At 51.1% G+C, this 27,653-nt stretch overlaps 1 protein-coding gene across 4 annotated transcripts in view; it reads right to left on the reverse strand.

Annotated features, from left to right (window-relative positions):
• Window positions 1-27,653, reverse strand: part of LOC106509601 (uncharacterized) — a 92,889-nt gene that overhangs the window by 33,007 nt on the left and 32,229 nt on the right. Inside the window, exons 1-3 of one of the 4 annotated variants that reach the window (XR_014839051.1) lie at window positions 18,049-18,175; window positions 17,775-17,897; window positions 13,305-16,956 (exon numbers count right to left, since the gene is read on the reverse strand). The exons of 1 other annotated variant lie outside the window; for it this stretch is intronic. The gene's annotated coding sequence lies outside the window, so the exon portion shown is untranslated. Of the gene's footprint in view, window positions 1-13,304; window positions 16,957-17,265; window positions 17,898-18,048; window positions 18,176-27,653 lie in introns of those variants that run through there. 2 more of the 4 variants (XM_085015022.1, XM_085015023.1) reach the window with 2 other exon arrangements.

Consider the following 27,653-nt stretch of genomic DNA (forward strand, 5'->3'; position numbering starts at 1 on the left):
TCCCACTGGCCTCCGGCCCCTTGGGGACAGGAGCTGGCTCATAATCCCGTCTGTGTCCCATACCGACAGCTCAGAAGCCAGGACTCCTTACAAACCAGTGACCTTCTGCAGCCTAAATCTCACAGCCCCCTGTCACCCCTCCCCAGCCACCCTCAACACACACACGCAGGACAGAGGAGAGAACCAGAGCCAACCCGGTGACTGGCTCTGACTGGACCCCAGGGAGTCCCAGTTCTCACTGACTGGCTATCTGATCAGAATCAGGCTTTTTCTGGTGAAGAAAGAGGCAGCTCCTCCCTGCCCTGCTCCGAGGAGGCTGTACTCTTGGAAAACTCATTCCCCCACGGGAGAGGCTGATGAAAGATAACACTGCCTTTGGTCTTCCTCTTCTCCCTCGAACAATTGAAGGGGCCTTTCCTTTTCCCGTTTGGCTGGTTGGAAGCCCCTGACTTGCTTCTGCGCGTCAGATCTCGCCTCTGTGCAGGATTTGTGGCTCAGCCAGCAGACCAAAGAGCATGTGTTTTCAGACTTCCATCCAATCTAGGCAAGCGGGGTATCTGGGGGCCTCCCAGCCCTTCCTGATCATCTCGTGACTGGTTCCCACCCCAGAGAACTGGAGGTGAAGGAGGGACAGAGTCAGACTTCCTCCGCTTCCCTCCTCTGTGTCTTCCCCGAGGACTGTACAATCAGGGGCGCCCTGGGCAAACCCCACGCCCATCCTGACCGCGTCGCCCTGAAACTTCTCAGAGATCTAATCACCTAGGAGTCACTTATCTTTCTAGAGCCATAACCAATTCCTCCTTGGCACAGATAAAAGCAAATCAAGAAGGGCCTCTGCCTTAGCGATTTCCTTCCCTGAGAAATTATTTCAAATACTCTCCAAGGCCTGGCGTGTCCCGGCACCTGGCAAGACTTGCTCAGGTCCTTCACATTTTGGCAAGAGAAGACAGAACCTGATTTTCAAAACATTATTTCCCGAAAAAAGATCATGTACAAGATTCTATTCTGGGCACGGTGGCGGCTACCATCATGAAGGTGGCCCACTGCGCCGAGGGTGTCCTGTGACAGCTGCACAAAAGGGCTCAGTGAATGAGGACGAGGCTCCCATGGGGGGATGAGAAAACAGGTGTCAGTTGGACACCTGCTTTGGACCAGCACCTTTCCGGGCGCTCTAGGTCCAAAGGTGGACAGAAGGCAATCCTGTAGACCAACTCAGACCTGGAGGCAGGTCTGTCCCTGGTACTGAGAAGTGCCAGGACAATGCTAGCATTACCCCAGCGCGGCACTCGGCCCAGCCTGGGGGTTGGCGAGAGCTTCCTAGAGGAGACGACATCCCGGAGATGACACAAGAGAAACAAGAATGAGTGAGTAGAAAGGCTAGTCTGGACAATGACAAGAGGCATTAGGCCTGCCAGGAGGTAAAGCAATTGGGCGTTACTAAAATGTCAAGAAAAAAGTAGGCAAGGCAAAGGATGAGAGAGCAGGCACGGTCCGGGGCTCTGAGGAAGGGCCTCTGTGGCAGGGATGCAGCCAAGGTGCCCAGGCCCTGCTGCCCAGCCCCGGGCTCCCACAGTCTGCCTCAGCCACAGAGAGCCACCGGGCCTGTGCCCCGGCCGGTGACCAAGGACACAGGGCCTTGAAGGCCCTGGCACTCGGGCCTATCGTGGGGTGGCACTGAAGCCAGAGGTCAGCCCTGCTCTGCCTCCTTCCTGGGGCCACTTCTGCCTCCTCCCCTTCCTTTCACTGGTGTTGATTCTGTATCAACATCTAACACCCCAAAGCCCACCCTCGCGGCTGCTCCTGCAAACCCAGCTGCCCCAGCCCGAGAAACCAAAGAAGAGGCAACTCCGTCCCAGCGCCAGCAGCCTTCCATCAGCTTTTCCTTTGCAACACGGATTCCTTTGCAATCCAGACACGAGTTTACCCAGATACAAACATTCTGTGATCTACATAGGCTGCCTAGTCCAGGAGTTGTGAAGAACTCCCAGAGAATTGACTGGAACAAGTTATAAATTCCTGCGCTCCTTTCTCACTGAAAAGGGGAAAATCTTCCTCATCACCCGCATTTCCATGTAGAAGGACTTTGTCTAGAAAGGACTTCTGGTGTCTTTCTTTCCCCCACAGCCCTTCTCCCAGGAGGAAAAGGGGGCGGGTCTGACTGCTCGTGCAGAAGAGACTAGAAGTTCTGGGCTCATCCTCTCTCCTCTCCGGATGGGCTCCGGCAGAAAGGGGCCCACTGTCTGGTCTCTGCTTGAGGCCAGGAAGCTTGGAGCCAGTTCTGTACCTGCTGGGAAGCCTCCAGTGGGCTTGCCCTGCCAGGCACTGGGGACAAGCATCGGCACGCCCATTCGGCTCCAAAGCTAGGCGCATCCCCCAACCCAGCTTCAAGCAGATGCTGACATCTTTTTTTTTTTTTCTTTTTCCTTTTCTGGCCTCCGTTAACCCACTGTGGATCCTCAACCCACTGTGCTGGACTGGGGGTGTAACCTGCACGGCAGCGCGCCAGCGTCACCACCAATCCATGTGCCCGCAGCCGGAACTCCGGTAATGACGCCGACATCTCCCTCCTCATCCTCAGCTGACACTCACTTCTCAGCTTGGGCAGGGAAAAGGGATGCTATTTTCCAAGTCCTTTAAAATATCCCAACACTCACAATCCAACAACCCCAAATATCTTGAGGCCTATCAGAACTCAGGAACATCAATAACTGCACGTAATCAATAAATGGTCAAATAAATGTGTGCTAATCCACCAAAAAGTACAATCTCACCAAGAGGGATCACGACTGTATAACTGAGCGGAGGGCTCCCCCCCCACATCGGGGGGGGGGGGAGAGGATCAGAAGCCTCAATTTAATTACTGTTTCCCACTGTTTAATACTGCCTTAGTGGTCAGCCACGGCATATTTACCCAAAGAGGAAGCCAGTGAACCTCAAAGTATTTTGAATTAGGAATTCGGCTGAATGCTCTGAGTGTGAGAACCACAGGACTTTCTAAGAAGGTTAAAGGGTGCTTTCCTTTAATGTAGGTTCACAAACAAAAAAATCAGACAAGCATCTTTCTTGGATCCTGACTAGAAGGTCAACTGAGTGGTGGTATCAGCTTAACGAGTACAGGCTGGGACGTCCAGAGACCCTGTTCCTCGCCCTGGGTCCCAGCATGGCCTTGCTAAGGGACCCACCTCACTCCAGTGCCTTAACCCTCTCAGCTCCTGGTCTACGTCTCTAAAACAGCTCTGACCTGACTACCTGACCTGGTCTCCTTACAGGGGCGCTCGTGAGCATCAAGTGTGGTGCTTTATTGTCAGTCACGCTAAGGGATTCCAGGTGTTGGGATGTGGGTGCTACAACGGATGCTTTGGTCTTCACGTCTTTAATTCCTGCAAATCTGCTTGTTTGTGCTACCTGTCAGAAATTGGTCCAAAGTGACCATTTAAAATATAAAAATGAGAAAAAAAAAAAAAAACGGAACTGAGAATGAGAGAAGGGATTCAACCCCCCCCACCTCCCTCCTCCCCCTACCTCTCCCTCGCTCCCCCACCTCCTACCCTTCTCCACTTTTACCCTCTCCCCTCCCCTTGCAGCTGCTCCCCATTCTGGCTACGTTCCAAAACTTCCCGAAACAGAACCCTGCCGAAACGACACACGATCCCCTTCAAAGCATGTTCCCATGCCGCACGCTCAGGAGCTGCAGGTGATTTAGGTGGGAAGGATGCTGGTGACTAGCAAGAGGCCATCACCTGGGGCCAAGGTCTCCAGGCCTTTCCAGGGAGGGCCGGTGGGTCTAACTGGAGGAGGACCGCAGGCCGAGGGGTAGGTGACTGAGTTTTCTGAGCAGAGAGGGGAAGGGACAGGAGGTCAGCATCCTTCCAGGCTGGACATCTGGCAAACTAGGGTGGGGCCACCTGGCAGCAGCAGGGGCTTGAACATCTTTGCAGGACAATGCCTGTAGCCTTTGTCACCAAATCAGACGACTCCACAGGAGCACAGGATGACAGACCTTTCAGGTTGGAAAGTACATTCTCCTACCTTGTCTATTTTTGCTGTTAAGTATATGGAACTTATGCATATGGAAGTTCCCAGGCTAGGGGTCCAATTGGAGCTACAAGCTGCCGGCCTACGCCAGAGCCACAGCAACGCGGGATCCTTAACCCACTGAGCAAGGCCGGGATCAAACCAGCGTCCTCATGGTTCCTAGTCGGATTTGTTTCCACTGCACCAGGACGGGAACTCCTCATTAGCTTTTTAAAATGACTTCACATTTTTCTTCAGGAAAGTTTAGTTTTTAAAGGACATTTAAAAAATCACTCTCCGTGGTATAAACCTCTAGTACTCACCCCTTTCAGGCCTCCTCTTTCCAGGCAGGAGGGAAGATTATAACCCCATCGCCTCCTGAGCCTCCAGGCACAGGGCCTTGGTCTGGGTGCAGTCTCCCAACGGTCTGGCCAATGGACTGTGCAGGAATTATTCAATCAAGCAATGAGGACAATTCAACAAATTGTTCTATTTACTAAAACCACAAAACTTCCTCTACGTTTTCTGCACTTTTATACACTCTCTAGATAGATCCACAACGCATCGATTTGAGGGACGCCTGAAAGGATTCGCGGGAAGCGGCGCAGCGCGGCCCTCCGGGGAAGCACATGGCGTAGAGATGGGGAAGGGAAGATGCGGGAACAGGAGCTTGCAGTTGCCTGAATAATTTTAAATTTTCACAAGAAAAGATGTTTCTGGGTGACTTATGCAAGTAAAAATTAATTTTAAGGTGACGGGCAAAACAAAAAAAGAAATAGAACTGAGACGTTACCCTGGAGCTACGCTGTGAAGCATGCGACAGGCCACGCTGAGATCTGACCTGGTGCTGCCGGCAGCAGAAGCCAGGGAAGACGAGCGAGCGGGGAGACGTGACCAGGCCCCTCCAGGCCCGTCCCTCCTCCCCCAGGTGGGCGCAGGGAGGGGCGTCTGCCGCGGAGCGAGCGCCCCGACGTGTTCCTGCCGCCCTTCCCGCTTCCCCCCCCCCGGCCACGTGGCATTTCCCACTCTCAGGAGCACCCGAGCTCCTTCTGCCTCAAGGCTTCCATGCGTGCTGGTCCTCACACCCACTGCTCCTGCTTCCTCCCCTTCGCATCCCTCAGCGCTGAGCCTAAATACTGGCCGCTCGGGACACCTTCCGTCACCTGTCCCCAGTGTCCCCACGTGTCACTCCCCAGCTCGCTGTGCGTCTCTGTCAAAGCCTCCTGCTGGTTTGCTTTAGGATACTTACACAACGTGTAATCGCACATAAGGGGCTTTATCTGTCTCCTTCACCTATTTATTCTTTTTCTCTGCCACTCACAGCATAGAAACTTCACAAAGGAGAGGAGAGAATGCCTTGTGTTCACGGCTCTTCCTCCATCACCCAGCAGAGCTGCCGCACAAAGTGGAGTTAGAACTAGCTGTAGCTGGAGTTCCGGTCGTGGCACAGCAGAAACGAATCCAACTAGGAACCATGAGGTTGCAGGTTCGATCCCTGGCCTCGCTGAGTGGGTTCAGGATCCAGCGTTGCCATGAGCTGTGGTGTAGGCTGCAGACGAGGCTCAGACCTGGCATTGCTGTGGCTCTGGCGTAGGCCAGTGGCTACAGCTCCAATTCGACCCCTAGCCTGGGAACCTCCATATGCCGCAGGTGCGGCCCTAAAAGGACAAAAGAAAAAAAATTAAATAAAATAGGCTTAAAACAAAAAGAATCAGCTGCAGTAATAACAACAATAGTAACAGCTACGACTGGCTACTCCTTACGGAGCACCGCCTCTGGGTCAGGCAGGTGCTTACATGCTTTACCACCTATGAGCTGATTTTAAACATCGTAATAACCTTTCTGAGGAGGCATTAGTATGGTCCCCACTTTACAAATGAAGAAACTGAGGCATAAGAGAGATCAAGAAATGTGCCCAAGACCACACGGCTGGTGAGAATCAGAGCTGGGAGTTCCAGTCTTCAGTGCCCCGCACCACGTTCTGAATGATGGAAGAACGAGCCACACGACGCTGCTTCGCGCTGTCCGGATGTCCTTTTCCTCCGAGCACAAAGAGCGTATCTGCCTTAGAATAAAGGAGAATGACTGGCCCAATCACCTCTTCGACAGCGGGAGTATCTGCAGGGAGATGGTGGCCCAGGAGGAGGCAGCTCTTTTCCACCGAGGCTCAGGGAGTGGTGCTTCGCGTGGCAGGGCTGAGGGCAGCGCTGCAGACGAGGCGCTGGGTGTGCTGGCAGAGACGTGGGACGCTCGTCCAGCTCCAGACCGCGTGACCTGGACAACACTCCCCGCCAAGGCGGTCGCAGCCAGAGCTCCGGGAAAGGAGTTCTGGGAGCAGCAAAGAACGGGCCGCCCAAGACGGTGCCAAGGAGGTAAGGGAAACCAGCCTCTGAGCGGGTGAGGGAGATTTCTGTTCTGTTCTGGCCTGGCCTTTAGAGGCAAGACCTTCCTGGAAGCCACACCTCACCAAGTCCTGCTGCGTGGATCCTAACAGCTGGCAGCCATGACTCTGTGTACGCAGCCGTCGAGAAGGAAGATAATCATGGTACAGGCAGCTAAATTCCGTGTGTTCTCATCATGTGCCAGGAACTGTGCGACGGGCTTTAGACAAATTAGCTCCTTGAATTCCCATAGCAATCTTGGAGATTCCTCCAACCTTCATTTTGCCAATAAACGTTTACCAAGCTCCTGCTATGTTGATGAAGGAAATTCTATTCTTAACGCTGTTTTGCAGATGAGGACAGAGTCTTGGAGAGATTAACTAATCTGCCCCAGTTAGATACTGGCTGCGTTAAAACTGGAACTCAGGTCTGCCCAACACTAAAAACCTCCTTCTTAACCTCTATTCTGAATGGCCCCCTAATTTTAAAGCCATCATTTGTTTCTGCCTATGTGTAAAGTACTGCACTATAACCATTAGGAGGAGTTATTCAGTGAGATAATATTCTTGATATTATCTCAATACACATAAACGGTCAGTACATATCAGCTAATGTTATCCTACATATTACATGCTTATACGCCTGATGATTCGTTACATGCGTCAACTTGGCCAGGCCATCGTGCCGGGAATTTGGTCAGACACAACTGGATATTGCTGCGAAGGTACTTGTAGAGTAAATTAACATTTAAATCAGTTGATCTGAGTAAATCACATGACCCTCCGTAACATGGGCAGAACTCATCAAGTCACTTCAAGAACAGAATAGAAAATGACTGTTCTCTCCCAGAGAAGAGCGAACGCTACCCCCAGACTCCTCCGCGTCCCGGCAGTACCAGCAGCTCTCTCCTAGGGCCTCATCTGCCGGCCTATCCTGCAGATGTGGTATTTGGCAACCTCTACCGTCACATGAACTAATTCCTTACAGTAAAGGCCTAAGTACAAACACTGCAAATCAACTATAATTTTAAAAATTAAGTGCATACGTAATCCAGGTGTATGTTCTGTCTACGTGTACACACGCACACCTGTCATGTATCTGCCATACGCACATCCTACTGCTCCGGTTTCTCTGGAGAAGCCTGACCACCAGACACAGAGTAATGGCAATAATCAGAGAAGCAGACCAAAGCTGGGCGAGTTCATGTGAGACGAATTCAAACTCCCCCAATCCTTCCAGAAATCTAGATCCTAATGACGAAAACAGCCTACAACTGTCAGAATCCTCTCCACTTACGGGAAAAGAGCGGATCTTCCTAATTTGGTTGGAAACTAATTAGAGATTAATGGTCGTCCTGCCCGTCGTTCCTCCCTCCAGGCCTGTTTCCCATCCACAAAATGAGGACCAGGTGACAGTTCGTGACAACGGCAGAAACAAAGGGCAGATCCTCGCACGCCGCCCCATAACTCCGTGCGGGCACAGCGCCGTGCTGCGGGAGAGCCCCGCCTGGCAGCCGAAACCCCCGGGGTTGGTTCCCAGGTCACCATCCGCCAGCCTGGTCACGGGGGCAGACCTCCCTCACAGCCCCCGCTCCAGCTCCCTCCTTCCCAAACAGTGATGACAATGACGACTGAGGGAGACTGCAAACTCAACACTCACGAATGGCAGGTTGTCCCTGACACGGAACAGCTGGCTGCTGAGCAAACGCGAACAGTTTCTGAACTCGGCGTCAGAGCAGGGTCAGCCCTGCACAGCCCTCCAGGGTCAGGTGGCCGGCATGGTTGACGCTCACCACTCACGAGCCTTGTCACTGCTGACAGGGGGCCCGAATCGGTCATACAGTCCCTTCAGTGGCGGATTTTCAGCTCTCGGTCTCACGTTCTCTTCCTGACAGCCCTACGAGGCGAGCAGCCGGGGGACGGGGCCACACACCCAAGTAGAGGCCTAGCTTGGCTCCAGCCCTATCCAGGTGGAAATCCAGGGTCTGTCCCTCTCCATCTCCAGGTAAGGTCAGAGGAGGGTCAGAACTTAGCCCAGGAGTTCCCGTCGTGGCTCAGCAGTTAATGAACCTGACTAGCAGCCATGAGGGCGCAGGTTCGATCCCTGGCCTCGATCAGTGGGTTAAGGATCTGGCATTGCTGTGAGCTGTGGTGTAGGTCGAAGATGTGGCTCAGATCCTGTATTGCTGTGGCTGTGGTGTAGGCCGGCGACTACAGCTCCAATTTGACCCCTAGCCTGGCAACTTCCATATGCCACAGGTATGGCCCTAGAAAAGACAAAAAGACAGGAAAAAAAAAAAAAAAGAACTTAACCTAATGCTTCAAGGGCCAAGAGAGCAAAGGGACTTGGTCACAAATTCTCTTTCTAAATTTGAGGCCCTCTTGGAGTTCCCTGGTGGATCCAGGGTTGTCACTGCTATGGCACATATTTGATCCCTGGCCTGGGAACTTCTGCATGCTGCAAGCACAGCCAAAAAGTGTGTGTGTGTGTGTGTGTGTGTACATATAAATAAATAACTATGTAAATAAATAAATAAAGCAGAGGCCCTCTCACCACAGCAGAGGATCTGGGAGAGAGACGAAGACTGGAAAGGGAAATTAATTTCACAAATAAAAACGGGGAGAGCACCGGCAAGATTCGAATCCGAGAATCGGGCTGCCGGAAGAACTGAGAGCCACTTGTCGAATGTCTCCGGCTCAGACTTGATGTGCAACTTTCCCATCCTCACAGCATTTGGGGGAAGGAAACGTTTTCACACAACTACGCTCAGTGACCCGCTCGCTCTGCGATATCAGCAAGTCTTTCAGCATCTCGGAGACTCAGTTTTCTCCTCCACAAAAAAACAAAGCAGTCCAATACCAGCTCCCAAACTTCAGCCACTAGACTCTTGGGGTCGTGCGTTTTGCCCTCTATATGCACCACATCTAATGTTCACCTACTGCTGGTCTTCACACATGATGATGCATTTGAAAAGGAAATCGGCTCACGCTTCCTAAATGTCAAAACAGAGCCTCTCGCATGAATAGCTTATAATGAATACATGACAATTGAGGCATAATTATTACCACACTACTCACATGCCAGCTCCCTGAAGGGGTTGCTCCTGCCTCCTTCGGGAGTTGCTGGCCTCCAGCCCTGGCGTTTCACCAGTGAGGAGCCTTGACCCCTCACAGCACCGCCAACTCCCAGGGACACCAGGTGAGAGCCCTCTGCACGTTCCCACCGAGGCAGTCATGGCACTTCTCCGTCATCTGTAAGGAAGTCTGTGTCCCCCGCCAAAAGGCCTCGGCTGAGAGTATAGGCTGCAGTGCGCGATGCTACATGTGTCAGCTGGGTCACCTCGCCTAAAGGTGTTACTAAAGTTACATCTCCAAGACCCAGTTTCCTGATTCATGGCATGAGGCTAACTGTTTCCACAGTGAATGGAATCTGGAAAAAAATTAAAAATAATTCAGGAGTTCCCGTCGTGGCGCAGTGGTTAACGAATCCGACTAGGAACCATGAGGTTGCGGGTTCGATCCCTGCCCTTGCTCAGTGGGTTAACGATCCGGCGTTGCCGTGAGCTGTGGTGTAGGTTGCAGATGCGGCTCGGATCCCGCATTGCTGTGACTGTGGTGTAGGCTGGCGGCTACAGCTCCGATTGGACCCCTAGCCTGGGAACCTCCATATGCCGCAGGAGCGGCCCAAGAAATAGCAACAATAACAACAACAACAACAACAACAACAAAAGACAATAGACAAAAAAAATTAAAAAAAAAAAATAATTCAGGTGAGGAAGGCAGAAAAGACAAGCAGGTAGCCCAAAAGACGGGATGAAATCAAGGGAAAATCTATCCATTGGAGGAGACAGGGGCATGTTCCATTACTCAGTGCAGCTACATTATTCAATATAATTCACTCCATCGTCCGAGATAATTACGATGACCACAACCGGTATTTATCTCGTGGTTACTATGAAAGCATGATTTCATCTCATCTTCACAAACCTTATTACTCCCACTGTACAGACGAAGCCGTTAAGGTCAGAGAGATCACGTGGGGTCCAAGCACAAAACTAGGAAGTGGCAGAGCAGGGTCTTGAACCTAAGTCTGACTCCAGGGTCCAGCTCTCATCCCCAGCGCAGGGTTCCTGAACCAGGCACACTGGGCACTCCTCCTCCAGGCCTCGGGCTGACAACCCGCTGCCCTCGACAGGCTCTGCTGCCTGCCGGCCCCATGACCAACTGAATGCGATTCCTGATAAGAACCGCAGCACATGTCTCACCGCTTTCGCAACGGTCAGATTCCTTGGGAGGAGCCCTCTTGCGAGCTTTCCCTCCTGCCCCTTCCTTCAAACACCACCAGACTAAAGTACGCAGCCTTCGTCGTGTTGCAGGAAGCCAGGGCCCCTCCGCCGCCAAGGAGTGACAGTGGGTGATCTACGCCACTAAACACAGGCAAACCTGGTGGCTTCTCAGTGGAGTTCCACGGTGAGAACTCAAGGAGAGAAGATCTGAGAGGGGGCAGCTCCATCTTTATTACACGACTGCTCCCTGCCTCAATCCGGTGTCCCACGAACAAGGCTAAACTCGAGAAACTACTAACAGAATGGCTTAGGCAGAGTGCAGAGACCCAGGCTTTCTTCTGGCCACTAAGTAGCTCTGCCTCAGTCTCCTCATTGGTAATATGTGGGCCTCAGCCTCCTCGCTGGTAACATGGACGCGACTGGCCCGTCTCACGGCGCTGGCGGGGGATCCGAGGAGAGACAGGGGACAATACCCGTGTACACGTGAAACGCACACGAAGGGCACAGGGTGTCAAACCCACGTGAAGGATTATGATGAAAGGCAATGCCCTTCTCAAGCACTTGAAAGGACGCCTTTCCTTTCTCCCCTCCCACGGGTCCTGGGTCTCTCACGTCCTCGGACGAATGCTGATCGCCTGCTCTTGCTGTTGCATCTCATCCTTCCGGCCCCTTCAGACACCGTCTCCTTTCTCCCTCACTGCAGATGGGAGGAGACCTTTGGGCCCTAAATCCAACTGATTCCTGTCTCTGATCCAACTGACCTGGGCTGCGGACTCAACTCGGTGTGACCCAGGCAGCCAGGGCCTAGAGAGCCCCGCGCCTCTGTGCTTTACACGGCCTCACGCTCCCTCCCTCTCTCTTCCTTAGAGGCCTCCGGCCATCCTGGGACAGGCAAGAACCGACTGGGCCCCCATCTCCCTCAGCTCTGCTCTGGGCCAGCCTAGCCTCCTGCTGCAACCGCCCCCCACGAATTCCAGAAATCTGATGGGCAAGCCAGGGACTGAAGCAACAGATCAGCAAGGTAAGAGTTCCGATTGAAAAATTCCTTATCAAAAGCCAAGACATTTTTGAGATGCAAGATATCTCTGCATGAGCCCTTTTTCAGCTCCGAGTGAGGCGATCAGAGTGTTCCTTAATCCCACAGATGGCTCCCTGGCAGAAGCCTTCTCAGCAATGGCACATTCAAGGGCATCAGGTTCTTAACTGCATTCAGGGGACACTTCATCCAGGGCTCACCTGTCCCAGGTGGGCAGTCATTACAAATCTCACAATAAATAAGTGCTTTAACCTGGAGGAGCTTAACTCTAGGTTTTGAAATTTAATTCTTTGTGCCTCCTGCCACAAATTTTCCCCATCTCCCTACCTTCTGGAAATTCAGACTGCCCACCTTCCAGAAAGCGAAATTCCTGATGTTTTCATTTAATTAGCTACTTAGTCCGTGCAGCATAAATAGGTGTGATCCTCATGTGCAGAAATTAATGGACATGAAAGACTCTATTGGAGTGAAACGTCCCACCACAAATGGCGACGCCCGAAAGGGAGGTCCCTGTGTGCACTGAGGATATCAGATGAACGACAAAAACTCAGTTTAGCCACAGCTTTTCTGGAAGACACGTGATAAAACGTAAATCAAAGCCCACTGGAGGGCTGAGTGTCACAAATCCTTTCTACAGAAAGCTCCAGGGTGAGGCTATCCAGACCTTAAGACGCAGCCGAGTCACCTGGAGAGCTCGGCAACGTGCCGGCGCTGGGGGCCTCCTCCACCTCGGCATCCCGGAGGGGAGGTCCACGCACAGACATGCGCACAAGCCAGCTCCTCCTCCTCCTCGGGGCAGTCTGAGCCACAGGGAAAGCCTTTATGCGAGGTCTTAAGGTCGCAGACTTCCTAGGCCTGAGCCAAGCTGCCCCAAGGATTTGCCCCAGGGGTTTGCCCAAAATCAAGAACAAGATTTGAGGTTCAGCCACTGGGCCACTGCTCAGTGGGAGGCCACCAATTCGGACTCCCCTTTCCACCCAGGAGGCTGGTCAAACCCCTGGGCTGGACCCCGGGACTAAGAGCCTTGCACAATGCACCTCAGATGTTGAAGATATGTGCCCTCCTAAGCAAAAGCTGAGGCTCGAAGCGCTCCTATAAGCACACAGAGGGGAGAAGAGAAGACAAAGAGGGGACAGGACTTTCCCGGCAACGCCTGGCAGCCCAAATGGGCCTGGTGATAGAAGCCTGGTCTTTTTTTTTTTTTTTTGGTCACACCTCTGGCATGCAGAAATTCCCAGGCCAGGGATCAAATGTGAGCCACAGCAGTGATAATAGCAGATCCTGAACCAGCAGGCCACCAGGGAACTCCAGGGTGGAAACCTGGCCTTCTGATCCCTCTGCCAGTGGCTGCTCAGCCTCTGGGTTTCTGCCAAATGGCCCTCCTCCAAGAGGGAGCTCAAGAAAGAGGCAGGAGCTCTGTTATGTCCTGTCCTCAGGCTCTGACTTTCATTTTGCACTAATCACAGATAGTATCTATATATTACTTTTCAATATTCATTTTCCCAACCAGACAGTGGACTCCATGAGACAGAGGCCTGTTTTGCAAACTAGAAATACTAGCACCTAACACAGTGCCCATCGCACGGTGGAAAGTCAGTAAATATTTATTGGATGGATTGAAAGAGACAGGAGTTAGAACAGTTTCTCCTACATAATAGGAAAAAAGGAATATTGAAAAAGAGGGATTTTCCCACAGCCAGGAACAAATCGGTGTCCTGGGGCCAATGAAGGCAGGGGAACTCACTCTCCCTCAGGTCTCAAGTGTCCAGGGTGGGACCAAACAGGCTCTGGCAAGCCTTCCAACTCATAAGGGTCTACACATTTTTTAAAATTTTAATTGATGTGTCCTGAGTGGACACAGAATACAAAGTGACTGAACTTTACACGTCAACTCAAAAAGAGGCCAGGGTCCCTGAGGCTCACCCCCAACTTTACGGTTTCACGATGCCCTCTAGTGGCAAAACATGTCACTCTACTTTGTGAACTGATGAACAAAGTTTCAGTTTACAGTCCTGGCCTGAGCATAATTAATAACTTATATATGTGTGAAAGGCATTAAATCCACTGACAGCCACTTATCCACTCAACTCACCACCCAGAACCTACTAAACATGTGCTTCGCCCCCTGCCCCTGCTTCTGTCTCGGAAGGGGTGGGCATCCGTCATCACACACGACCACGTTCGTACCGCCCTGCGAGCGCTGGGAAGGAGGCAGAGTGTTAACACAGCACGGGGCAGGTGCTGGGCCCCTAGAGGAGGGCTTCACTGAAGAAAGGGCTTAGCTGGAACTGGAAGGATTGGCAAGACAAAAGTGAGACGTGGTGAGGGGAGGGAGGAGGCGGAGAATTCCAGACAAGAAACAGCTCTGGGAGCTGGAGAGAGAAGTTCAGGTGCGGTGCGGAGAAGGGCACAGGACGAGGATGGAAAAGTGGGTGACATGATCACCCCATCAAGGAGGTGCTCCTACGAGACACGGCTTCTGAGGAGTGGCAGAGGAAGAGGCCAGGGTGGACGGCACAGGACAGAGAGGATGTGGGGCAGGATGGGAGGCGGCAGAGAGCACAGGGGTGGGGAAGGGGGGACGCACAGGGTTCACCCGGCCTGATGGGAGCTTAGACAGCAGCCTTGGGAAAGTATGTGGGCCGTCACCGAGCCCCCCTGTCCACGTGACAGGTGAGAAAACAGGCCCAGAGAAGGCAAGGTCATGTCCAGTGAACAGCAAGGCTCCTTCCCCATGTCCCCTCTCTTCAGGTTGCAGGACCTCACTGCTCCCAGATGCTCAGCCTCCTTTGATGGCCGCCGCTCCTCCCCAGCTTATGGCCACCCCACCGGGACGAGCCAGCCACTGCCACGCTGGATTCCTGCCATGTGCCCTCTCTCCCTTTGGGGCCGGCCCACAAACCCTTCTCTCCACTCACAGCACTCTTTCCGCGTCTCCTGGCCTGGCTCCTTCTCTAGGCCTTAGCTCAGAAACCCTCTCCTCCATAAGCCACTCCCACCCTCCTTAGGAGGCCTGCGTCTCAGCTCCCCTGGGGAGCCTGGACCACACTGCATGGGGATGGTCTGGTTTCTTATCCACATCGCCCGTAAGATTTGAGCACCCGGAGGTCCAAGGCCACATATAACTCACTTTCTCCTGTATCTCCAGCAGCTGGCACAGTGCCTGGCACTTAGAAGGTGTCCGTAAGTACTCCTTTGATAAATAAAGGAAGGAAATCTCCTCCAGCCACCCAGCACTGCATCTCACTCCCACCAGAGCATCATCCTCCGCCCTCTCTCTGCCCTGAAGACGCCTGCTTACCGCCCTCATCTGGCCTGAGGCAAGGGAGGCCGCCCTGTGCCAGCCCAGGCAGCGACTGGTCAGCCTTGTCACCTGGGGCAGTTGTGGTGTCCCTCGCCTCCCGGGGGAAAGCAAGCGAGAAGCAACAAGGAGCTCTCTGCCCTCGGGCTTCCTGGACATCCCTTCACCACTGACACGCGATTTCCTGGCGACTGCGTTTTCTTCCTCGCCAGCCTCCGCAACATTGTGAGGGTGGGTTTCTCTGGCTGAGCCTAAAACCTCCCACAGACCCAAGGCCAGAAATCCGTACAAGGCAGCCCACAGTGAAGAGGCTGCTCTCCTGCCTGCACCCAAAAGGGATCCCTGAGGTTCTGTTCAATCAATGGCGCATGTTTGTCGGAAGTCGCACTGTGACCAGGATCCATGAGGATGGGGGTTTGATCCCTGGCCTTGCTCAGTGGGTTAAGGATCCGGCATTGCTGTTGCTGTGGTGTAGGTCACAGACGCAGCTGGGATCCCGCGTTACTGTGGCTTGTGGCATAGGCTGGCAGCTGCAGCTTTGTTTTGACTCCTAGCCTGGAAACCTCCATGTGCCACAGATGCAGCCCTTGAAAAAGAAAAAAAAAAAAAAAAAAAAAACAATGGCACGTATCTGTCAAAGGCCTACTATGTGCTAGGCTGTGCTAGGAGCTTTCCATCATTGGAGAACAGTCAGGCTTTGTCCCTGCCCTCTGCAGAGATAAGAGTCTAGTAGAAAATCCAGAATTAAGCAGCTTGTTACACAATTGTTCAATGACAATTAAGATGCAAACGGAAGGGGGAAAATGCAGGAGGCCAAGGGAACACAAGCTGAGGGGCTCAGGGCGGCTGCCCCCAGGCAGTGACCTGCGGGTGGAGGCGGAAGGAGTAAGTGTTAACCAGGCAAAGAGGAGGAAGTATGTGTACACGGGAAGTGTGGGTGCGCACGCGTGTGGGCACACGCAGACGTGTGAGCATGTGCATATCTATATGTGAGCATATCTACGGCACGCATCCTGTGTGAGCATCCCCCTGTGCACATGCACGTGTACACAATGTGTGCACCTACGTCTCACAAGGGTGTGTGGGTCTCTTCCAGAGTCAGACACCCTGCGGCCTCTGGCCTCCTTCCCAGCCTACGTCATCGCCGTGAAGCAGATTTCAGGGCTTCTTTATGTGGAACGGCAGCTGCAAAGCTCTTTCAGCTCATGGATCATTTCAGAGACAAGGTCACGGCTTAGTCCACATCAACTGGGTGGCCTCGCTGGACAGACACCCCATGTGCCTTCTCGCACTCACTCCTCCAGCAACCCCAGGAAATGAGCGAGGTTACTGTTCCATTTTGCAGAAGAGGACATAGGCTCAGAGAGAGGAAGGGTCGTTCTTAAGGTCAGCCAGCAAGTTAGCTTGGGAGCTGTGATTTGAACATAGGTCTGTTTGACTCCAAAGTGTATGCTCTAATCCACTGGGCACTCTTTCCTGCCACTGGGGCAAGGGACACGGTGGGCTGGCCGTAGGGCTGGTTACTGCATCAATACCCTGCTAGCAGTGACCGGGAAAAACCACCAGTGGAACACTGACCCAGTTCAACCACCAACACACAGTGTGACCTTGGTAAACTCTCCCCCTTTGCTGCCCTTGAGAGTTTTCTGAGCTCCGCCGTTTAGAGGAATACACCGTGGCGTCACTAGCCACAAATTACAGGCAGGTTACATAATTTTTCAAAAGCTTTAGAGTTCCTACTATGGCTCAGCAGGTTACGAACCCAACTGGTATCCATGAGGATGTAGGTTCGATCCCTGGCCTCACTCAGTAGGTTAAGGATCCAACGGTGCTGTGAGCTGTGGTGTAGGTCGCAGACACAGCTCAGATCCCACATTGCTGTGGCTGTGGTGTAGGCCAGCAGCTACAGCTCCCATTCCACCCTAGGTATGGTGTGGCTCTAGAAAGCACAAAATAAAAAAAATTTTTTAGATTTGTTTACTGCTTTGCATCCTCATCCCTAAAATGAAGCTGATATGGTACACTGCAGACAGCACTGCTATAGGGGTTAACGTGCAAAATACTCGGCCCACACGTGACTGCCACGTAACACGTGCTCGTTAAATGTGCTGTCACCGATGCTGAGGAAGCCAGCCGACCTGGGTTCAAACGTCCACCTTGATGTCTCACGGCTGGCTGTGCGACCTTGGCAAACGTTACTTAGCTGTTGAACTTTCCTCACTTGTAAAGCAGGAATAAAAATAGTACCTACTTCATAGGTTTATTTGAGGACTAAATGAGATAATGCACTTCGCACAGAGTAGTGCCCTGCGAGTGTTAGCTAACATTATTTTAATATATTGTGCAATAATACAAACAAGGATGATATAGGGTCTAATTTCGTTCTAGTTTAGGGTTTTAAAAAAGAAAACGCAAGGAAGCATCCGGTTTGACAACATTTGCTAAATACCGGTTTGTATAAAAAAAATTTTGCACAATCAGACCTGGCTCAGGGGTCAATGGAAAGTCAGTTTCCCTTTGGCTGTGAAACCAGCAGCTGAATACAGTTTATTCTGGGGCCGGCTCACAGTTTGGCTAGGTTCAAGGCCATGACCATGAGTAAGTAATTCGCCCTTGCCAAAAACCATAATAACAGTCATATTCTAAATATTTATACTACAAGAAACCAAACTGGCCCAACCTTCAGGGGTCACAGGTGCCACTCAGCCACCAGTGGAGTCCGTTCATTCATCTAACTCAGAATCGTTGACCAGGTACCTGGTGCCAGGCAGCGGGCACTGTCCATGCCGTGGCCGATGGGATGGAAACCTGTGGCACTGTGGCTGGTTCAGTACCTCACGGCTCTCAGGAACGGTAACTGCTCTTGAGCTGCACAGAGACCTGGAGAGAAGGCAGGCCTGTGTATTTAGTGCATCTCACAGTGTGTCCCGTCCAAACTGGCCCTTAGGGGTCAACGCAGCCAATACATGCATTTTACAGGTGAGGACGCTGAAGCCCAGCGAGGGAAAGGGAGACCCTGAGGCCACGATACCTGGCGAGCATCTGCTCTCTTGACTTGTAGGTCACCACTGCAGTAAGCCCTCTCTTGACTCCCAGAGTTTTAGGCCCTCCTCTTACAGACAGCAGGTTCTGCAGATACATGAGGTCACAAACAGCCTGAGACATAATGACAATAAGAATAAAAAGCAACCTTACTACAAATAGTATCTACCACTGTCTGGGTAATTACATGGTGCCAAGTATTTTGTTAAGCATTTTAAACCCCTATCATTCTAATGCCCCAAACAACCTCACTGGATGGGTCACTGCTATTTTACAGAGAGGACACCGAGGCTCAGAGCGGCGACGGGACTTTCCCGTGACGACACAGCTAGAAGCTGCAGAGCCATAACCTGACTCTGTCTGACCCAGTATCCATGGCCACCCTGCAACGTCCCTCATTAGGATACAAGGCACAGGGTGCCAGCCCTGCTACACCCTCCTCCTGGGCCTCCCTGGGCCGGCAGTGGTCTGGCGCCTGCAGGTAGGATGGGGGAATAAAGAGCACTAGGTGAGCAGCACAGGGCTTGAAATCCCGTCCTAGGACTGAGCGCCCACTAAGATTCAGGCTGTGACAAGCCCACGGGGGAAGAAAATCAAGCGATGGAGCGCTCGCTGTCTGACGAGGATGGGCAGTGTAAAGTCTGCTCCAAGCTGTCCCAGGCTAAGGGCTGCACCGGATGCTGTGAGGGAACGTGTCACATGACACGGAGCAAAGCATCTCCTTTCTTCTAGAGAGCGTGGCATAATGATTATGCCCACGGCTCCAGAGCCAGACGGGGTTAAACCAAAGCGCTGCTCTTACCAGGAATGTGGTCTCATGTGGTATTAGCATTTTTGAGTGTCATTTCATGCTTCTATAAAACCAAGATAATAATACCTACTTTCTAGTGCTATTATAAAGACTAAACAAGGCACTATTTGGAACTCCGAATAGTATCTAGCACATAGTAAGAATTACACACATTTTTGCTACTTTTTAAAAACTATATAAACTAGAAGTAATAGCTGATCATTCAAATTAAGATGCTTTCGGCTATTATACTAACAGAATCCATGACCTGAAGTAGCTTTAAGTGAAAATTTCATTAATATCTCCCATAATGAGGAGTTCCCACTGTGGCTCAGCAGGTTAAGTACCCAACTAGTATCCATGAGCATGCAGGCTTGATCCCCGGCCCTGTTCAGTGGGTTAAGGATCTGGCATTGCCATGAGCTGCAGTGTAGGTGGCAGATGGGGCTCAGATCCTGCATTGCTGTGGCCGTGGTCTAGGCCAGCAGCTGCAGCTCCAATTTGACCCCTAGCCTGGTAACTTCCATATGCCACCGGTGTGATCCTAAAAAGAAAATGAAAGTCTCCCATAACGAGAACCGTCGGGCAGGCAATGGTTCCAGGCCGCAAGAGGGCCCCAGGATCTCAGCATCTTCTCAGTCTCCCTCCCAACATCCTCCATGTTTCACTGCCTCCCCTCCTGTCCCAGGATGGCTGCAGCAGCTCTGCGCATCACATCTTCACAAAGCCACAGCCAGAAACAGAAAGCAAGGGACATGGGACTCTCTCCTGCACATGTCACTTTCTTATGAGGTACAAAAATCTTCTCTAGAAGACTTCCCTTATCTGTCTTGTGATTATCCCAGCCACTGTAGAAGGCTAGAAAAGCAAGATTCTGGCATGTTCAGTCACTACCTAGAGCTGGGCTCCATAGCAAAGAAGATGAGAAGAGGTGCTGAACGGGCAATCGATTGACCTGCCTGGCGCGACAGTTTTGAGGAAGCAGTGCGAGGAAAGGTGCAGAAATACCGTGAAAGAGTTAACTGCTTCCACTACACACATGCAGGCTATCAGTCTCCTAAATAATAACAGCAACAGCGAGGCTAATTCGAGTCTAGAGAAAAGCAGGATGCCGGTATTCTAGGCAGTCCTGTTCTTTTTTCCATGAACATGGCAGGCAAAGGAAAAATGAAAGGAAGCCAAGTGCCTCCTGGCCCAGCCACTAAAACTGACATTGCATGACCTCCTAATAACCCAGACCCAGGGAACAGCTGGTCACCAACTTCCCCTCTCAGTTTGGTAGGTTCTAAATAAAGTTTGGAGAGAAAGAAAATGAAGTTAGTTTAGAACACTGGTAGAATTCCTCTGAGAGGTGAAACTTTTGTTTCGAAAACACTTGATGAGCCGTTTTGTGCTGAAAAATCAGCACTCTAGCCACGGTCTAGATCAAGAGTCAGTTTTCTGTAGGGTTGGACAATATTTTAGGATTTGCAGACAGTACGGTCTCTCTAGCAACTGCTGCTCGCTGAGTACTGCGAAAGCAGCCGATGTGTCAACAAATGACTGTGGCTATGTCCCAATAAAACTTTATTCACACAAACTGGTGGAGAGCCGGATTTGGCTCATGGCCATAGTTTGCCAACCTCTATTCTACATGGCAAGCTACATAAGACAAACACCTAGGCCAAGAGGCTCAGTCTCGAATGCACACGGGGCTATGCATGGCATGTGGAGAAGCAAACAGACAGGGTGGGGTCTCTGGCAGTGTAAAGATGACATGACTCACGGAAAGACAGCAGCTGCAAAACCCCTGTAGTCAGATCCTCCCATCTTTCAAGAACACCAGAAATGCAGATATTGATATCTTCTAATCGTTTTAGTGTGGCAGCTAATTCAAAATTTTAAACCTGATGCAGACCAAACGAAACAGACCTGGGGGCCAGCGCAGCTTGGGGACAGCCAGTGCGTGACCTCTGGCCTAGAAAATCATCCTCTTGAGCAACTCGCTCTGACAACCAAGCACCTGTGACACATTTGAGTGACGCGGTCCAGGAAGCAGCACAGAGCCAGGCTGACCTATTGGGAATGGAATGCATGCCCACTACTGTCCGGCCCCGAGGCCAGGCCTGCGGGGGGGCACACACAGAAAAGACGGCAACGAGCTTGTCTGCACCGTCTCCCCTTCCTGCCTCCTCGACGCTCTGCCTTCTCTCCGTGGTGGGGGCGCGTGCGGGTTCCGTGACATCGGGCGCCGTGCAGCACTGCCCACACGGACCTTCCCGACCTACCTTAAAGGAGTGATGAGCTGCTGCGGAGAAAGGTACTTGGCGAACCAGAAAACCACAGATAAGTCAACTTGGCTGGTTTCTGGCTTTCACTGCCCCAAATGCTACCTCAGAGGCTCCGCTAATGAGTATATTCTTCACAGAGAGAGTAAAACCCTGAGTACAGCACAGAAGCGGAGCAAAAACAAACAAGCAAACAAACAAAAACCTAGCCAACTTTCCCGCCAGCACAAAAGCCCTCACGCTGTGCCCGACCCAGCTCGGCGGAAGGCCAGGCACCACCTAAACGCCTGGGGCTGCAGACAGCTCAGCACGTGACACCCGGCCCCTGGCTGTCTTCGGATGCTGCCCTCGCCTGGTCTTAACTTCCTTGCCCTTCTCTTCGGTTTCTGTAAATCTGCAGCATCCTGAGGATTTGCCAGGAGCTTCGTCTCCCCCAGCTCAGCACTCCCATCCTCCTGCCTCTGTCCTGCTATTCGCCTGGAGTCTCAGCTTTCCACGATACACTGGCCCGACTTTTCTCATCTCTGTGAGTCACCCTCTTGCTTCCCTCAGCCGTATTTTGGGACAAGGAAGGGGGAACAAGGAGGACAAGACAGAGACAGAGAGCAAAGGCAACGCCAACACTCCAGCCCACACCTAGTTCAGCACCGTGTCCCCTTTGTTCCCAGTCAGGTGCTGGGCCAGTAGTTTTCCAATGTTTCCTCAGCTCCTGTGACTCTTCAGCGCTGTCCCAGGGACCCAGGGAGAGAGAGTGAGAGGGCTGCCGCAGGCCACAGGGCTGACTTCAACAGAGAGGTTCCATCGTATCTGTTCTGTATGTTATAATCAGAATAAAACTGTGATTGAAAAAAAGGTTCCTTTACTAAAAAAGAAGTTTGAAAACTCCCAGGCTCGTCACTGAATCTAGATCAGAGGACGGAAGGCAGATTCCTACACTGAAGGAGTCTGCAGGACACCTTAAGGTAAGCAATATTTGTGGGCAAAGGGCAACTCAGGAAAATTTAGGTTAAATTTCAGTCCAAAATTAAAATAGCTTTATTGAATATCAAATGGGAAAAAAATGTATCTGTTCACACACTTCAAACTGTCTACTTCCTTGAATGAAGAATACACAGAGGAAATAAGCAGCCCCTTAAATAGGAATATACATCTGCCTCTGCTTAGCGGTGATAAGGGGGAAGATTTCTGTACGTGGGTTGTGAGGTGTTTCTTGAAGCTGATCATCACTGCTTAGTGGAGAAATCACCCCTGGGGATGCCCAGGGCATTGTCAACAGGGCAAAATGCTACAAGAAGCGTCCCAGCGCATTTTTTTCCCCACTGTTGCTCAAGTTCAGATTTTCCCAGTGTGGCCTGCAGATGTTTCCTTGGGGATCACAGACCCCGGTCTGCAGACAAGGGAGCAGACCGGGCAGGTCGGGCCTAAAGGGAGAGGCCAGCAGGAGGAAAGGGGTGTGCTTGTCAGCTGAGCTAGAGCCGAAGAGCCCTCACACACACACACACCCTGCTGCTGACTCAGCCCACGGCTCGGATCCACGGCTGACAGGGGAGGAGGGCCTGCAGGTGTGATCACCGACCATGTCCGAAAGAAACGAAAAGGCATCACTCACATCATTTTAGAACTGTACACTCTCGGACTTGCAGTGCCTCTTAGAACCTCTGGCCTGCAAGCAAACAGAGAAGTTCCGTCCCATACTGCATCGTGGTTAAGTTCCTGGGCTCTGGAGGCAGCTGGACCTAAACTGAAGACCACTCAGATATACTGGTGGGTGTGGAGCAGCTCACAGGGAAGAACAGAAAAGAAGGCGTAGCAAAAACTCAGAGCAGGAGCAGAAGTCACCTGGCAATCCGGCCCCGGAGCTGGAGCTGTAATCCAGTTCTGAGGATTTCTTCTGCTCTCATATGAGAAGCTCAGGATTCCAAGTTCCAGGAGAGAGCGACTCTGACTGGACTTGCCCGCGCCTTCACAGAGTGATCTGAGGACGCTTCAGGCTCCACCGTGAGAGCACGAGTGAGCTGACTTACCACTCAAACAGGGCTGAAAACAGAGAGGAAGAGAACTCCCACAGGGAAGTCAGGGCTCTTGGGCAGCAGGACTGCTGCCTAGGACCACAAACAAGGGTACCTCTCATCACACACTTGCCACAGGGCTGCCCAGAGGGGAGCACTGACAGGCGATCCGCACAGAGGGCCGCGCACCTGTCCGCACGCGGTAGGCTGGCATGGAGCAGCGGCATCCGCTGTGCTAACTGACACTCCTTGTGGGGCTAGAGCCCCTGGATAACGTGCCCGGCAAACAGTTACCGCCAACTGGCCCGGCCCCCTTTGGAATCACGGCTCCTGAGCTACCTTTGGAAGGTAGAGACCATCTGAACAGGGAATTTTAAAAGGGTTTACTGAGCCCAAGGACAGCCCACGCCACGCCGCTGGGCGTCTCGCACTATCTGGGATGGGACCAGCCGTGGCTCAGAAAGAGACTCCCATGTGGCTTTGACTCTTCACTACCAGTAATGTCCCATACGGTGTCCCTCTCGAATCCGGTCAACCTCAGTCAAGTGTGGGGTTCTGGCAGCGTCGTGTCTTCACACCGTTCGGTCAGAGAGGAGACACGGAAACCATCGCCATGACTGCGAGAGCTCACCTCCTCCCGAAAGCTCCGCTCAGGAGCAGGCTCCTCGGATCTTCATACCACTCGTCAAAGCTCTAAAGCCTGCCCTAGAGAGAGGATGCCCACGGCTTCACTGCCCCCCGTACTGCCCCCAAAGGGCTGCTGCTACACTCTCGCGTCTGAAAGCTTGGTGGCTGAATGCGAGGCACATGCGGACGTCCACGTCAGGCACACAAAGGCTCGAGTACATGGAGGCCACCCCGGGCTGTCCGGCCCATGAAAGCCGCCTTCCTGCAGAACGCCCACGGGGCGGCCGGCCGGCCAGTATGAAGCACTAGCTCTGGTCTCTTCAGCAGATGGTGCTGGGAAAGCCGAACAGCCACTTACAAGTCGATGGAGTTAGAACATACCCTCACACCATGCACAAAAATAAACTCAAAGTTACTTTAAGACTAAACATAAGACATAACCACATAAAACTCCTAGAAGAGGACACGAGCAAAACATCCTCTGACACACACTGCACCAATGTTGTCCTGGGTCAGTCTTCCACAGCAACAGAAATAAAAGCAAAAATAAACAAGTGGGACCCAATCAAACTTACAAGCTTTTGCCTGGCAAAGGAAGCCATAAATAGAATGAAAAGACAACCCGTGGAATGGAAACAAATATTTGCAATTGAACAACTGACAAGGGCTGAAATCTTCAAAATATACAAATAGCTCATACAACTCAACACCAAAAAGCAAACAACCCAATTGAAAAATAGGTAGAACTAAACAGACATTTCTCCAAAGAAGACACAGAGATGACTAACCGGCACAAGAAAAGATGCTCAGTATCACTAATCATCAGAGAAATGCAAATCAAAACTACAGTGAGGTACCACTTCACACCAGTCAGTGAGGCCATCGTATGGAAGTCTACAAATAACAAACGCTGGAGAGGGTGAGGAGAAAAGGGAACCCTCCCACACTGTCGGTGGGAATGTAAGCTGGTGCAGCCACTATGGAAAACAGGTGGAGGTTCCTCAGAAAACGAAATATAGAGCTGCCCTATCCCACTCCTGGGCATTTATGCAGATGAAACTATAATTTGAAATGATACACGCACCCCTACATTCATAGCAGCACTATCCGCAATAGCCGAGACATGAAAACAACCTAAATACCCATCAAGGGATTAATGGATTAAGAAGATGTGGTTCATGTCCACAATGGAATAGTACTCAGCCATAAAAAAGAATGAAATCGTGTCATTTGCAGCAACATGGATGGACCTAAAGATTATCACACTAAATAAAGTAACTCAGAAAAAGGCAAATGCCATATGATGTCACTTGTCAATGGAATCTAAAATATAACACAGATGAACTTTATCTGTGAAACAGAAATGGACTCACAGACACAGAGAACAGACTTGTGGTTGCCAGCAGGGAGAGCAGGTGCGGGAGGGATGGGCTGGGAGTCTGGGGTTAGCAGATGAAAACTATTATATGCAGACTGGATAACAACAAAGTCCTACTGTATAGCACAGGGAACTATATCTAGTATCCTGTTACAAACTGTAATGGAAAAGAATATTAAAGAAAGAATGTATATACATGTCTAACTGAATCACTTTTCTGTACAGTAAAAATTAACTATAAATCAGTGATGCTTCAATGAAAAATTTTTAATTGCATAGTCATAACAACAACAAAAATAAATCACTATCTCTGAGCTCAGTTCCGTTTATATTGTAACATTTGCTGGGAGTATCAGTACCCTAATTTGGTCATACACATCCTCAGCCTGGACACCTCTAGTTTCCTCTCTCTAAAGCCGCCAGTGCCATCATTTGTTCATTCAACAAACACCTACTGAGACCTACTAGGAGCCAGTTACTGTGGAAAGAGTTAAACACTAGTATTTATGGAGTGAATCCGATGGGGGGGACACAGGAGCTATGTTTTATTCACACTGGGGGGTACACCACTTGCTCTTTCTGCAATAGCTATGGTGCTGCTTATGTAACCGGAAAGTTTCACGACCAGGCAAACACTTCTGCTTCCATTGACCTCATGCCTGATGTTTCCGCCCTCAGAAGAACTAACAAACGAAACCAAATGGGCTGAGGGAGTAGGATGGCTCCACCTGAAAGTTGGTCTCTGGTCCTCTTACATCACCTCATCCGGGGACCAGGCTTCACTGGAAACATGAGGTGAGGCTGCCGAGAAAGCCCAGTCTCTGCTCTCTGTCCCCCTAACTGGTTGCAGAGGCAGCAGTTCCCAACAACTGGAAGCCAGAGCCATCCACAGCTCCGAGGGGAGAAGGGAAGAGAAAACAGAGCTGGACGAGGGTGACTGATGGCTCCCCTGAAACCGGTGGTCTCCTTTGGACCCTGTGAGATGCTCCTGCTGGGCAGGGATCCAGGCCAAGGCATGGTTTCTGTAGAATCTTCTCATCACTAACTCTCCCGGCAGGATCAGCTGTTTGGCTGTGTTTAACTGCCACCCAGCCAAAGCAGCTTGGTGACACGCCCAAACGCCAACCCAGCAAAACATTAGGTCTAGAGCCTGCGCCAAAACTTTTTTAAAGCATAATTTGAACTAAACAGCCAGTCAGTTTAAAAATACTCCAAGCAGAGAGCCAATGGGATTTAAAAACCAGGAAAACTCAAAATAAAATACCTCTTTCCTGGTTCACTCATTCATTATTTAAACCTTGCCTTTCTCCAAGAAGATCTAAGATGTCAAGAGCCACATTATTTTAAAAACTAAAAACAAAAATAGTATTATATGTGTTCTGCAAATGTCAATATCACAAAAATTCAACTTAGTTTAACATTCAAAGCACAAAGCTTGTTTGTCTGTGTGCGCACGCGCATGAGCAGCCACCTGTGACTGTTCACTACTCCACGGGTCTGAAATGCAGGGGGTCCCTTCTTGCCCCTAAACATAAAAAGACGTCACAATGCACTATTTTCCACCTGAGTCATGCCTTTGTTCCTTGAGAATCATTTAGTGAAATTCGACCATGGGCCACCCACTGAACCAGATGCTTTGGATACAGTGGCCAAAAGCCACATACACTTATTGTGCACACAAAGCTTACATTTAAGACAGCTGGAGACACATTATGCTCTGGCCTGAAATCACAGCATTCACATCCACGGGCCCACAGAGCTGGAAAGGCACCAAGAGTCATCTAAGCCACAGCGTTTTCCCGAGTGCAGCCACTGAAGTACCATGGCTTTTGCTATATTCCAATACTACATTGTAGGCGCCTTCAAATGTTCTCATCTGCGTAAACGCTTTCATTGTAGGAGAAAACTACATTACTGTCGTAAACGGAAAACCAGGATCAAACTGTCATTTAAAAAAAGGCAACCATAAAAATAAGCAAATGAAAAATAAGCCAACATAATTAACTTCTCACCTGGACGTACGTCCACAGCCTCAGGAAGACTCTGGCCCGAAGCCAGCTCTCACTGTGTAGAAGTCAGAAAGTGCTTAAAGGATGCTAAACACCCATTAACACTCCTGGGGGATGTTCTCCTTTCCTTAGCCAGGAGGATTAAAGGGGAATTAAATTCTGCACAACTGTCTCTTACGTGACTTCACGTTTTTCATGTTGTAATAATCAGTCACAGGATTTAGGGAATCATGTCTAATCCAGCCTCTCATTTTCTAGAGGGAGCTGGGGCCCAGAGATGGGTGGTGAGCAGGCCAAGGATGAACAGCCCTTGAAGGGCAGAGCCAACAACAAACCCCAATTCCCTGCATTTCTGGCCAGACAAGTACGGGGTGAGGATCAAAAACTAACTAACTAAATTCTTACACTTGCTCTTCATCATGATTAAAACCCTCTCGACCCCATCGTACTTTTGGATAGGAAGACATCAAAATCCATCTCAAACCGGCAGACACCGTGACCCCTTTCATTAGCA

The sequence above is a fragment of the Sus scrofa genome, chromosome 2, assembly GCF_054392235.1.
Source record: "Sus scrofa isolate SSC_HxYL_T2T_F1_AM1 chromosome 2, Sscrofa_HxYL_maternal_Yorkshire_Landrace_v2.0, whole genome shotgun sequence".
Taxonomy (NCBI): domain Eukaryota; kingdom Metazoa; phylum Chordata; class Mammalia; order Artiodactyla; family Suidae; genus Sus; species Sus scrofa.